At 36.6% G+C, this 15626-nt stretch overlaps 1 protein-coding gene across 2 annotated transcripts in view; it reads right to left on the reverse strand.

Moving 5' to 3' along the window:
* The window catches only part of LOC135213185 (uncharacterized), a 64143-nt gene that overhangs the window by 33014 nt on the left and 15503 nt on the right, over window positions 1-15626 (reverse strand). The window lies entirely within an intron of this gene.

Here is a 15626-nt window from a genome sequence, read left to right on the forward strand (position 1 = left end):
TATGCGGTCATTATCATTAGCCTGGTGAGGTGAAAAAGCAGAAGCGTCTATAAGTCGACCAGAAAGATCGTACTTGGCCGTAAGTTCTAATGAATTCTTCCATATTTTCCTCATTTAGGTAAGTGGAAATGCGTATTGTATGAAAGAAAGATATTGTGTTTTGCTGTATTTGTATTTGGTGGTGAAAAGCATTGTGTTTGGTTGTTTCCTGTATTTAATAGTAAATATATGTATGTGTAGCAGCGCTTAAATGTCGGTCGTCGGTTGTTTGTTGATTCGATATTTGGTCAAACGTTTATTGTTGGTCAGTCGCAACCGTGAAGTCAGTCTGGTTACAGTTCTCGTACAGAGCGGTTGCTCTAGAAATGACTCACGTGAACAGTCAGAGTTAATATTCCGTCCGGACGAGACGTTGTCCTGTGAGTCTTTGGGATCTCTCAGCCTAAACCACGTAATTAAGTAGTTCTATCTTCAAGTTGATTAGGGAAATTCCTTTTGAGGATATGCATATCTAATGATCATAAGGGGAATTTTTCCTGTGGTCTTCTTTGGATGAGAACTGCATAGTGGAGATTTCACCGAATTCAGGGGGGAATAACGGGTAGATACGCTATTCATTATAAATAGTAAGTTAATATCATTTATGTAATCGTTAATGTACAAAACGCAAAGTAATATCTGGAATGTTATTTGGGATGTATGAAGTGACCTCGGTGTCGTAGTACCGAACTTAGACTACGATGAGGTTAGTAAGTTTCCATTCACTTTAGGGCTATATGATCCCTAGTGATTAAAAAGGCTCTGCTTATTTCGAAGCGAGTAGGAATAACAAACTAAGGACTTCAACGCATTGAGTCACACACACTCGCCTCTCTTCAGCACGTAGAAAAAAATATAAATAAAACACAACGGGACATAGCACCAAATTCTTCACGTTTACCAAATCAATCCAAATCATTTGAATTAATTCTGCAGACAATAAATTCACCCACATTCCCGCCACACAATTCTCCAGCCTGGCGCATTTCTCCTTCAGAGAGACACCCAAACATACCAACACTCGCCTCAGAACATGCGTCGCTTAAAGGTGCTACATTATAAAAATGCCAATCTCTCTCTCTCTCTCTCTCTTTGCATACCGCTCGCAAGAGGTGGAATTTATTGGTCTAGGAGGGGCATTGCTTGTTTATTCCTAGCGATGGTTTAAATGCGTGGATCCTTGGGGGCCATGAGAGAGAGAGAGAGAGAGAGACGAGAGAGGAGAGAGAGAGAGAGAGAGGGAAGCTACGCTTTCCACCAGACATCTGAACAGGGCATCCAGCACGAGACACAGCTTCGTGTTCATAAAATGCTGTTCCTTAACAATTTTTACTCACATCTGCAGATGCTCTGTGATCTTAATTGTGAAGGTCAAACCAGTTAAAGTTAATTATTTGGGAATTTTCACATCAGGGAAAGGAATTTCCTCAAAGGTTTCATCACAACGGAAAGGATACCGTAACCATTATTCACCACCATACAGGCCATTATTAATCTGAAAACATGGGACTTTCGACCTTACTGATTGGAATCATATACAGCAAAATATAATAGTGTATTATCTTTTCCTCTTTACAAAAGTAAAAATAGAAAAATAATAAAAAAGCGATATGTGTATGTGTATGTATGTGTGCGGATAGATATGTATGCAATTATAATATTTCTAGATTAAAATCTTTAACGAGTGTAATTGAGAAATTCAACGTCAAATAGTTAAGAAATGCAAAATCAGTTTAATGAAGAGGTAGATAGCATCTTTAAATAAGAATTCATGACCAAAAAGCTGATGCTTAAAACATGGATTCTTCAGCATTTCGAAATCGACCAAGATTGATGCCTCATCCTAATTGAATCCCGACAGGATACGAGAGAGAGAAACTGGATGAGACAAAAACCAGAGTTTTGGAGATGAATGAATCTGCCTGCAACTGGTCGAGTTGCCAGTTTGCTCTTTCTTGGGTGGAATTACAAGGTCGTTTTTGTAACTTTATCTTTTCTATGGGTTACTTCTGGGAGTTTGGCCATTTGTGTGTGTGTGTGTGTGTGTGAGAGAGAGAGAGAGAGAGAGAGAGAGAGAGAGAGAGAGTTGAAAGCTCCTGCCTAATGAAAGCTTTATTTTCATCTTGACCCAGATATATATAATAAAAACTCTAAACGAGATATGTCACAACAGTGCTCGGTACACTACAGACCTTCATCCCGCTGTTCAGCTCTGTTGGTCGACCTCTTGAAGTTGGGTAGTTAAACAATGTGAATGATGCGTTCTTCTTTTCCCTTTCGATTGTTGGATTAAAAAGGCGAATCTCATCACAATTCACGATAAGTAAAGAAATTCTGTTCCCAATAAACGAAGAGATTTACAATGGGAACAAATTCACAGTTCGGAAATCACGTGGTTACGGGGAACATCTGGTTACAGTCCAACGGCGTAAACAAAACGGTTCTGTTTTGTGGTTGTTTGTAGAAGTGGTCCTGTTCGGTTGCCCAAATCAATCAGCCAGTCACACATGCGAGGGCAAATCGATCAGCCCTCCGCCTTACATACTATGTTGCTCGTTGTTGACAACTTGCGTCAACGCAGACACACGGGCAAAAGATTATACTTTATTATTTCCGTAGAATCGACACTGGAAAAGTAGGGTAACTAATTCATCCTGTGTTTAGGGAAGCTCGTTTTAACCTTTTATAACCAATAAACTTAATTGACTTCCTCCGTCAGCCTTCGATGCTTCCCTCGACGGAATTTAGATGCAAACTCCGATGTTGGGGGACGACTGTACATGGAATTTCCAATAAGGTTATCTCGACTGTCTACCTGAGAATGTCCATTTAAATGATTTTCTTTTTAATTGCTAATAGACGTCTCTCTCTCTCTCTCTCTCTCTCTCTCTCTGAAGTCCTGATTTTCTCCTCCGTGCACGGTTTCGAATCCACAAGAGGGCGAAATTATTATCAACTAAAAAATTAACCTTCGGTTGATATATATGAAAATATATTAATTCCGAGAGAGGGCAAATCGAATGTTAAAAGACATTTGTAGATATATATATACGTATATATGTTTATATATATATATATATATATATATATATATATATATATATATATGTATATATATATATATAATATATACAGTATATATTTGTGCATGTATGAATGTATGTACATGTGTACGTATACACATAAAGAAATATACACTGCATCCCTTATCTATTTCAGATCATCTTGGTTTGAAGGTCAATATTTTAGGGGCCACTCCCTGAATACATGAAATATAAACATTTAATCTTTTGCTTTCATAAATAGGTTATGTTTTTTAGTCCTCGGGTCAGCATTGTCCAGGCAGGACAGGTACGGTTAATTGGTGTTTAGAGAAGTCTACATTATGTAAGTGACAGGTGTTATGATAAATTAAGTTATTTTCACTGGTTAACTGTTCGGGGCCAACTAGGCTTTGAAAAGTCTGTATGTTTGTCTGACTGTCAAGCCAAAGGGTCCATGTCAAGGTCCTATCTGGGAGTCAAGGGTCAAGCAAAACTTGGACCTAGCTCGTGAGTTTTGAGCTACAAGAGATAGAGACTTGGGAATGGTAGTATTTCACGAACACATCTTGTCTTTGTCTTGTTTTCAGGGTCTTAAGAATCAGACAGAATTTTTAAAAAATGATGTCTGGAAATATAGACTTCATAAGTATTTTCCTTTCATGATTATATGACTGAAATGAGACAATATAAAACAACTTGTGGCATACAAATAAATCTGAAGGAAACACCATTCAAGAATATCTAAAGAATAGAAAAGTAACCAAAACAAAGCAATAAACAAAGCAAAATTCTATCCCAATCACTAATATTTCAGACGAGCTGATCGCTACGACTCGGTGACGCCACCAGCGACTAGGAAGACTACGGAAGGCTCTATGAGCAAGAGCCTGTGCTGGCATAAGGCCAGCTTAATCTCAGACAACACATGAGACAGCCCACGGGATGATCACTCCGATGACCCTTGTGCAGAATAATGAAGAAAAATGAACAGGTTCGGCTGCACTGAAAGTTAAAGTGAGGACGAAAGGCTGTTTCCTAAATCAGTTTTTCGACAGTAGGTAATCGGCGGGAGGATGTATTCAAAGATAGCGTCTTTTCGAGATAAAGGTCATCAAAAGCACCTAATGTTTGGGGTTGTCTCAAGGTGAAGGAGCTCATTTAACTCCTGGATATTTTTTTTAAACCTGAATCCTTCTAACTTTCATCAGGAAAAGTTTCTCTTGTCCGTGTTAAAAGAACAGACAGAATTTCCATAAATGTCCTGGCTACATCAACACAGCCAAACTCTACGGATGAAGGCGGTCTAATTTCCTAAGTAATCATAGCTCACACGAACGAGTTATCCAATCGAAGCGAAAAGTTCTGCAATTGATCGTCCGAATGCTCTCGTAATATTATTTGATGAAATGCTTTTCTGTCCGGGCTCTCTCTCTCTCTCTCTCTCTCTCTCTCTCTCTCTCTCTTGTATATCACTATATATTAAGCGTTTTTCATATTCCTGCTTCATAAGTATTTGCTTATCATATTTTATTACTAATTCATTTGGCGCAAACGTGTACCAGATAAATGGTTACCATCTTAAACCAATATTTCTGTGGTCTTTTCAACACCACCACCCCCCCACCCCACACCCCACGCCCCACCCAACTCTCGTTCTTCCTTATAAGTATTGTTCTTGATACCATATTTTATTACTATCTCATTCTGCGTAAACGTGTACCAGATAAATGGTGAGCTATCTTAAAGCAATATTTCTGTGACCTTTTTAACCTCTCTCTCTCTCTCTCTCTCTCTCTCTCTCTCTCTCTCTCTCTCTCTCTCTCTCTCGTACCCACTTGCGGCTCGCAAAACCAGTTTTCTTAATCAACAACTTGCAAGCTTAATATTGCAGTCATGTGCAAGAGATTGCAACAGAATGAAGAAGGAAGTAGCGACTCACTTCTCGTTGTTGCTTTGTTTCTATAATTCGCTTTGTCTTCGACTTTCTTGTTGAGGAAATGAGTAGAAGGTTAAAGCAATAATGTTCCTCTTCTTGAGGGAAAAAGTTTCTCCGTCATAATGAGCTGAGAGGAAACCGGAAATGACTCTCGGCTTTGAACATCGAAGACAGATAAAGGTTCGAACTTGACCTGACTTTGCCAAACCCTTTCCCGCCGTCATGATTCCAGGCAGAGGAAGCTGCACCAGGCGGTTGAAGGTCGCGTATCCTTCATAGGATATGAGGAGCATTAGGATCCCTCCTGGGAAATGGTCTTTACTTTCATTTCCATTTTAGGAGCAAGGATATGCCTCCTAAACTGCTTTTGAGAACGATGAACAAAGCAAAGAGAATGAGGGTTGATCTGACACGGGTCAATGCAGCAATAAATAATATGAAAAACAACAATCTTAAAAAACAACTTGAAAAACAATCAGAAACAAACTTTCAAAGACAAACACCCGAAAACTATTATTATTTTGATTCTCAAATCAAATCTAATATCTTTAATCAGTAAAAATGAGAGGAATCCCATGAGATCCAAAAAAGTGTTCGGGACGAAATAATTGTCGCTTCATTGAGAATCTAACTGACAGATCGAACTCGGTACCTAATTTTTAGGAGACCGGACTCCCGCATTCTTCTCATTATTATTATTACTTATTATTATTATTATTATTATTATTATTATTATTATTATTATTATATTATTATTATTATTATCGGAAATCAATTCCCAATCAGGAGTGCACCAGAAATAAATTTCGACTTCACATTGGGGTCAAACTAAAATTATTTGGTGACCTTTGTGGGTCAGTTATTACCCTCCTTGCCTCTCATTCGAGAGTGTCCTAGGTTCGAGTCCTATTTGTGTTAGTGGGTATTGTTTAAATTCAAATCTCCATGTAGTTTTCCTGAATTTTAAACAAATATTTCCACAATCACAGAACCATTCGATATTCTATGAGAGAGATGAGAGAGGAGAGGAGAGAGAGAGAGAGAGAGAGAGAGAGAGAGAGAGTACCTCATAAAGTACATAGACGTGCGTGTCCACATTAGTTTTAAGATTATTTGACATCAGATAATTTCATCACAGAGGGAGAGAATGAATACAGAGCTTCACTTCCAAATTGATCTTAATCTTGAATCCTGTAATTCCACTGCTCTTGATGACATATAAATATATAAAGAAACATTTTTGTCACATACCTCTCTGATGGCTCAGTGGTCACAGGCGGCAGTTCGAATCCCACTGAGGACAGAGCACTTATCACCCTTAGGTGTGAGTCATTCCCGAGGCTTCCGTTTTACTTTGTATTCATTTCCTGTATTGCTCTCTGGGTAGAAAATGAATACATTTGAAAACCCCTATTCACTTGCATTAAGGAAATCATTGATAATGGTCATTCTACTTAGACAGTGCTCTGTAGGACACAGATATTTTTGTCTACCCTTTGATCTTTTCCAGCTCGCTACAAGTCAGAGAAATGTGTGAAGACAGTACTTTCCATTGAATTATCAGGTAGTACTGTAGCCTTTAATTTCAATTTGGGGGAAGGGTTGTTGTTAATAACTGCAAAATGTTACAATGTAATATTCCTTAGACCACAATTTCCTTACCTTCAAGAGATAGAAAACCTCATCGTGCCAGCGAAGATAATCCAGTTATTTCGCTAAAAAAGGGTACAACTGACGCCATCTATTGACACTTTCCAGAAATGAACGACGGTATTGCCATGCAACAAAAAGGCGATTGTCGTTGTTCGCTCACGGCAATTTAAAGAGTGCATAAAATATCTGTTGAGTGAGCTAAGTTTAATTTTTATTTTTATATATCAATGTCCAATCGGGAGCACTCAAGATGCCCGCCGTTAGTTTCGAAAAGAGGTTCAAAGGATGTCCAATAGGATGGCTGACGTTGAAGAAGAAACAGACTGACCACAATATGAGGTTGTCGTCGATTCTTGTTTTTGCATGAAAACACTTCCAGGGTTATATACTTAGACAAAGATATTGATTACTTAAACAAAGATTTAACAATCAATATATTAGCTAGACCGCAGCACTCACTTTATAATGTTAACATCTTTCTTTTACCCTGACGAACTGTTGGCTATCCTGACTGCTTCGTTATCTGTGCCATCTGCCTCTGTAAAGCCAGGTGGAAATCTTTGTATCATCATCCTCCATATTGTTTTAAGCGATTTATACGTTGTACAGGTAGACGATGATATTTATAAAGTATTAATTCAGTGTATAACGATCTCTATATTTATAGGCAACATTTCGAATTGTTCCTTAAGAAAAGTGGTCAACTCTTTCGTAGAAGTGTTACTGGGTAAGATGAAAACACGAAAATAAACTTGTTTAACTTAGATCAAAGATAGAGACACTAAGTGGCATGGGAAGGGACGACTTTATTTTGTATCTGATTTTATTTGAATGATGATTTGATTTTCCAGTTCCAGGGGCTGGACCGGCCATGCGTTCTGAAGTCTGGAAGGAAGGGAAAGTTAATCTTGCTTGAATAGGGATAGGTCCAGGAAGGTGAAGACTTTCGATAATCCTTTGTAACAAAGATATTGCAAGATTAGTTGGTTCTTTTCCACATGGTGAAACCGATTTTGGGTCGTAAATTTCAGTGTTAGGCTAAACACGTAATACCATGATTTCTTAAAGGTACCCTGATGATAGGCTTGAAGTATTTTCTGGTTATGGAAAATATCTGGTTTCATACAAGGAGGAGAGAGTTACCTCGTCGAGGTAACCCATTTTTCTAAACTCCAATTTGATTTTCAAAATCATGATGAAGGACTCATCACTCATGGATATAAATTGAAGAGCAAGAATCATAGTCTCTCTCTCTCTCTCTCTCTCTCTCTCTCTCTCTCAGCTCCATTAATACTGTGCTTGAAAGCCTTGCCAGTTCGTTGCTAATGAATGATAAATTGAACATTGGCGTCTGGGGTTTGGAGAGGAGATACAATTATAAACACGTCCATACACTGTTTACAATGGCATCTAAACACCTGTTTCTTATGTTGCAACCATTTGCTGTTACCTTTCGCTTTCTGCTTCCTCTGTTTACGGAGTCTGCTTGTTGGACTGCATAGCTCAGGTTCTGCTCTTGGTGAGTTGATACTATAATAATAATAATAATAATAATAATAATAATTTTATATGGCCATCCGTTATATTACCGTAAAAAAAATAACGTTAATATGAGAGATTGCTGGATGTTAAGTCCTGAACCTAGAGACGGTACGTACCGTCCTAAGGCTTAGACCGTGGCATAGTCAGATAAGCTGCCTACTTACCTACAGACCTTACAGACCTTACAGTTCGTTCGGGTTGGCCCAGCGGTCCCTCAGTGTGAGGCGCCTCTAAGTCTACCAGAGAGTTGCTAGTACATCTTCGGTATATTTTGCATCTTCCAATCTTGGATGGTCTGGGATGCAGTTTAGATATTTGTCGAGCTTATTCTTAAACACATCTACGCTCACTCCTGATATATTCCTCAGATGAGCTGGCAACGCATTGAATAGACGCTGCATTATCGATGCTGGTGCGTAGTGGATTAATGTCCTGTGTGCTTTCCTTATTTTTCCTGGTATAGTTTTTGGGCACTATTAATCTACCTCTGCTTGCTCTTTCTGATATTTTTTAGTTCCATGATATTTTCTGTTATTCCTTCTATCTGTTTCCATGCCTGAATTATCATGTAGCGTTTCTCTTCTCCTTTCTAGACTATATAATTTTAAGGATTGTAGTCTTTCCCAGTAGTCTAGGTTCTTACTTCTTCTATTCTAGCTGTAAAGGACCTTTGTACACTCTCTATTTGTGCAATATCCTTTTGATAGTGGGTACCATATCATATTGCAATATTCAAGTGGACTACGAACATATGTTTTATAAAGCATAATCATGTGTTCAGCTTTCTTGTTTTGAAGTGCCGTAACAACATTCCCATTTTTGCTTACATTTTGCCAAACAGAATTTGCTATTTGATCATTGCATAAAACATGTTCCTATTCATCATCACACCAAGGTCTTTAACTGCTTCCTTATTTGTGATTGTTCTATTATTAGGTCCCCTATATGCATATAGCTTTCCTTCTCTGTCTCCATAATTTATTGATTCAAATTTATCAGAGTTAAATACATCCTATTTACCTCTGCCCAATCATATACTTGTTAAGGTCTATTTGTAGAGCGTTCCTATCTTCAATCACCAAGTAATTTCTCTACTTATTCTTGTGCATCAGCGAAACTACTCACTACCGAATCCTTAACATTACTGTCTATGTCTTTCAATCATAATAACAAACAATATTGCAGCTTAGCACCGTACCTTGTGGCACACCGGATATTACCTTGGTTTCATCCGATTTTTCATCATTTGCAATAACTATCTGTTTTCTGTTGTGTAAAAAATTCTTTTAACCATCTTCCTACTTTATCTACGATATTGTGTTTTCTAATTTTCTTTGCTAATATATTATGGTCTACTTTGTCAAAAGCTTTTGCAAAGTCTAGATAAACCACATCTGTTTCATTTCCGCTTTTCATATTTTTGAATATGTTCTCACGGTGGACTAACAGTTGGGTTTGTGTACTTTTTTCCGGGTACGAAAACCTTGTTGTCCTATATTAAACAAATTATTTTTTATTAAATGTTTCATAATATTTTTTCTTCATTACCCTTTCATACACTTTCATAATATGTGATGTTAGACTCACAGGCCTATAATTACTTGCCTCTAGTCTTGATCCACTTTTGAAAGTAGGGTGATATATGCTAATTTGTGCTCATCTATAAATCTTGCCTGTATCTACACTTTGTCTTAATAATATTGCAAGTGTCTTTGTGATAGAATGAACTACTTTCTTTAACAAAATAGCAGGGACTCCATCCGGCCCTGCAGCAGCTCCATTTTTAATTTCATTAATTGCCTGCACAAATATCAGCTTCATTAATTTCTATGTCAGTAATATTCACTATTTTCGTCCCTTACTTCTATATCATTATCTTCATTATCCATTCTAGGGGTGAATTCTCTCTTATATCGTTCTGCCAGTATGTTGCAAATTTCCTTTTTTTCATTCGTTAATCTCCCTTCAATTCTCAGAGGGCCTATTTCTATTCTTCTTTTATTCATCTTCTTTGCATATGAGTATAATAGTTTGGGGTTTTGCTGATATTTAATAGGGTTTTTTCTTCCAAGTCCCGTTTTTCATTTTCTTTTGATTGTATAATCTTTTGTTCTGCATTTTCTATCTTACTTTTTAGTTCTATAACTTTCCATGCATTTTTTTCTTTTGCAAGACCTTTTTTCCACTTTCTGATTTTCTGGAACAAGATCCTTCTGTCTCTTGGTATGCATGACTGATGTTTACTTTTCTTCTTCGGTATATATTTATCCACTATTTCTCCATATTTTATATAATATCTCCGTATTTACCCTTATGTCATCACTTACGAAAATGTTATCCCAATCTTTGTTTAATCTTCATTAATTTCTGACCATTTTATATTTTTACTGTAGAAGTTGTATTTTCCATATCCTTCCCACTTTTTCATTTCTTGCTTATCTCTATTTTTCACTTGCTTTGGATGAACTGTTAATTCTATGACATTATGGTCTGAAATACTCGCATTATAAACTATTATTTCTTTAACATAATTCATCTCGTTCACAAATACTAGGTCTAAAGTATTTTCCTTTCTTGTTGGCAGGTGATTTATTTGTTGAATGTTGTATTCTAGTAGCATATCTAATAGCTTTTCAAATTGCCTCTTATCTTCTGCACTACTATTACTCTCTTTTTTATATGTATAAGTACAACCACAATCTCCTATTCGGTTCTTTCCATTTCTCGAAAGAAAGTTGAAGTCACCAGATAGGAGAATAGTCCATGTCCTTGTGATTCTACATATATCATCCAATTTTTCAATTCATTAATTGTCAAACTCTTTAGTATTAGGAGGTCTATATATTTACTATGTTCATCAATTTTTCAGATTCAAATTCTACCGCTATTAGTTCACATTCTGAGTTACTATATTTCTCATATATTTTTCCTGTTTTTTGTCTTTCCCATATATTGCGGTTCCCCCTTGATTCCTATTTTTTTGTATGATCTATAAGTTTGGAACCCTTTTATTTTTGAACATCATTCCAGTCTCTTGGGAGTACCAGGTTTCACTTATATTCATTATATCTATTTTCTTTTCATTTTGGCGTTAGTTCTTCTAAGTACTCTATTTTTCTTTTGAGTTACTCGTTAAACCTAAACCTGCGCATTCATCACTATGATGGTTTGCGTGTTTTCTCCTTCATTTAATAATGGTAGTAATAAGGATTTTCCCATGTCTCTTTCCTGTTCTGGTATGTTGTTCTTTTTTTTCATTTCCAGAAATTCTGACATTAAAAAATCCAACTTTTCCATAAATATTTGATCTTCCTCATCATAATTATTCATTTGTGTCTGAATCTGCAATTTTCTCGTTTCTGCAATATCCTCTTGCATAATAATACAGTTATTATCTTGAGTAGAATTTCGGAGCTGAGCTTTGAAATTTTTTGCTGACACCTCGCAAATCTCATTGGTGGTTTGCTTTTTCTCTTTTACCTGATATTCTTGATTTCTCTCTTTATTTGTTTCTTTCTTATTTTGGATTTTATTACTTGGTTGGTTATTTATTTGATTATGATTCATGGCTACAGGGTGCATATATTTGCATTTTTTGTCGAACTTACATCCTTTTCCTTCTTTTAGGTTTTTAACATATTTTTTTGAGTGCAGATCTCTGCAATCATCCCATACCATCTAAGTATGCACATTTACCATATATTTCATAGTTTTGACATACCTTAGGTTGGTTGTTTGTAGTAACATCTTTCTCCAAATCTGCAATTCCCTCTTTTCAAAAGGTTGCAGATTTTGTCTTTCTTGTCTATTTTTTCCTCTTTCCCGTCATTGTGTAGATCTGGGTAGAGCCTCTTCGGGATTTGCTTTTCTGTTGTCATATCGTAATTTATTTCTTCGTAGGTATGCTGCTTTATTGCCTCATATGTAGTATCAATGAGTATCTCTGCATCCATACTTTTATCATGTTCTTGTTTTGTTTTCCTTATTTTTTCTGTCATTTCATTTTTGTTTACTTCTCTTCCGTTCCTCTCTTCTTCTTCTTCTTCTTCCTTCTTCCTCTTCTTCTTCATCCTCAACTATTTGTACATTCAATCTTGATTTAATAACATTGTCTATCCATGATAGACATGTTGAACAAAAAATTCTTGTATCTTTTCTCAAATCTTGCACTACCTCAGCACACTGTGGATGGGTCGGGAAGTGGTTCATGCAGCACATTTTCTGATTAGGTTTTTGTGGATTGACTATGCTATACCAAACCTTACACAGTTTGCATGCTTTTGGCATTCTTTTTCCTAATGCATCAATTAGGATATTCACAAGATTCACCTTATTCATTTTCTTTGTCGGAATATGTTGGTTTATGTATATTTTCTTTATGAGTCTCTTGACCACTTGGATTTTATTTGGAACTTCTTCAATTATTTTCAAGATGTTTTCTGTTGATTTGTTCCAGTTTGAAGGATCATATCCTTCTAATATTTCTATTAATGCTTTTGTATCTTTTTGATTAGGGCTGTTATTGATTTCATAGATGAGAAATGTCAGCTCCCTTCCTGCTACCTCATCCTATTGCCAAATCTGCTAGGACACGCAAGATTTCGCCATTTTTTTCCACAGTTGGAACTTACTGCCATCTTGTTCTGATTCACAGTATACACTGATAAACTAACTTAGAAGACGCTTTATCCTACTATTTTCACACTAATCTTATCACGATAGTTCACGAACACTTCTAGATATTTCTCAAATTCTAGTCGTATGTTAAACTTGTGATATCTGTTGATTAATCTGACTTCACGCGGGTACGTCTTACCAAGCAAGATGGCTACTACGAGAGGAGTGAGTGATAAAGTTATTGCTGCTTAACTTTGTAGCTTTTATTATAACTGATCGGATGCAATTGTTGTAATAAAAATGGCAGTTAATTAATTAACCTCGTTAAATCAGCCTCGGAAATAGATACTCCTATATTGAGAATACGACCACATCAACATTTCTCAAGCCATGAATATATCTACCCACATCTTGCCTTTGCTTCCTTTCTACTTCATCAACTCCAAGAAGAAGCATCAATCAACCCAGCTATCAACATTCTCTCTCTCTCTCTCTCTCTCTCTCTCTCTCTCTCTCTCTCTCTCTCTCTCTCGTGGGCTTTGTTTTACTTAGTGTGTGTGGTTCCTCCGCCCGACTGCCCACATACCCATGACGCAATACCTTGGCAGATGTTCCCTAAGTTAAGTGAGAGGGTTAATAATGTCTATCCGTTTTGCGAGGAGGATCTAAATGTGAATGAGAGTTGGAGGAGGTCTCAGATCCCAGAATATGGAAGAATAAAATCTGATTCATTTGAAAAACCATCGACGTAAATCTTTCCTGATATTTTGAGAAGAAGCAAAAGCTATTTTAGGCTAATTAAATAAAAATAAAAGGTGCATAATAGTGGGATATATACGTAATAGTGCAAAGATCAGCAGGAGGTGGAGAAGGCGCGATTAAATCACAGCATTTGAAGATGGTCTGTCATTTTGAGAGAATGGAGAATGACAGCTTCCTGGAAAGAGTTGAGATGAATGTTGCCGTCGCACAGTTGCACAGTTCCCTAGAGCCATCCTTCACGAGCATAAACGATATATCATTAATTCCCCACACATTTATATTTGCACAAGGGACAGAGTTCCTAGGCCTATTTCCCATTTAGTTTGTGAATTAAATTTATTATTATTCATGGCAAATATAAAACCCTTTGTTTCTTATAACTCTTCCGTATTGCTTCTCATAATTACATCCCTGATTCATTCTGGATGTCTAATTCTGTTCCCTGATTCTTATTTACGCAGCAATATTGTCCGCAAACCCTTCACACTAAGGTAATGACGCATAATTACCCTCCGTCAAATGGGTCATTGGCAATATATGGCAGCAAAATTCATATTTGTTATATTATATGGAAAAGCCAACCCTTACTTACTTAATTGGAAAGGGAGGAGAATTGGCAGCTTAAGTTACTGACTGATTTCACGCCTCTTTGGGTTATTAAGTTCTGGGACGCTCTCGTTATCGTTTTTAGAATTTTGACCAAAGTTCTTTGTCCATGGATGATACAGACCCTCTTTAAGAGGTTACTAAGGAATTAAAACAACGGAAAAGGTTGAGGCTTAAACAATAACATTTTATATCCGAAAATATTCTGCTTACCCCTTAGGTGGCGCGTTCGAAGAAATCTGGTTCGCACACAATGAAACTCCCCGACAGAAGACGCCGGACCTTTGATGCATTATTCAGTCCACTGCTTTCCTTTCCTAGGAACTGAGAGATGCAAGACTGTGTTGTGTGATTAAAGTCTGTGCTTTCCACATCTGTCTTCAGTAGTTCCGGGAATCCGGTAATTCAGAAGGTTGTAGAGTTTCATTGCAGTTCCTCGAAAGAATATACTGTATATTTCTTGTACTTCTAGGTATGAGAAGTAATTAATATGCTGATGTGAAGACTTAGAGTCCGTAATTGGCTTCTCAGTTCTGGTATAATTTCATGATTATAATTTATGAATCAAACTAAGGGAAATGGGAAGATATTAAAAAAAATCATTACTGATATGATGATTAGCTGTCTACCTAAATTTATAGTAACAAATGCTATACTATGAATGTAGTTAGTCAATGATATTCTTTGAAGAAAGAGAGCTCACACTTGGTTTTATATTTTATGTGAATAATAACGAATCATAATACCTACAGGTAAACAATAATTTTGACAATCCATGAAATAACTTCCAAGGAAATCGGGGAAGAAATTTATATAATTTATAATTTTATGAATGTCCCAAAAAGTTGAGGATTGACAGACGACCATATCAGCACAAAAACCCCACAATTGCAGGATAATTATTATGCAATAGTTTTTTCAATAGAGGCTTATTATCAACATGATACATGTATACGTAGAATTCCTGCAATATGCAGATATTATTACACATAAGAACTTAGACTTCAGGTATAAAAGCCTTTCGAATGTCCCGAAGTCATCGTACGAGAGATCTGGTCAAGTGTATCTCATTCAGATATGTCTAATAAAGAGACTTCTATAAAAAAAGTAGATTGACAATGAGATTCAGGACGATGTATAGCCAGCCTTTGTAACATCCTTGGTGAATGTTCACACTGTCTCTGCCAGTTTCTCAGCGTGAGATTGTGGCACAGAAACCCACAAATCAAGTTTAAATGGATTCCTAATCTTATTTTGCAAACTTTCTGGGTCTTTATCACTTACATATAACGCTATCTGAGAGTTTATGAGACAAGACATACTGTTGACAAATGAGAATAAATAATTTTTCTGTGGGTTTCAACCTAGAAAGTGTTCACTTGAAGTTGAAGACTTATGCTACACTGAGCTTTCTCTCCGGCAGACAT

The sequence above is a fragment of the Macrobrachium nipponense genome, chromosome 42, assembly GCF_015104395.2.
Source record: "Macrobrachium nipponense isolate FS-2020 chromosome 42, ASM1510439v2, whole genome shotgun sequence".
Lineage (NCBI taxonomy): Eukaryota > Metazoa > Arthropoda > Malacostraca > Decapoda > Palaemonidae > Macrobrachium > Macrobrachium nipponense.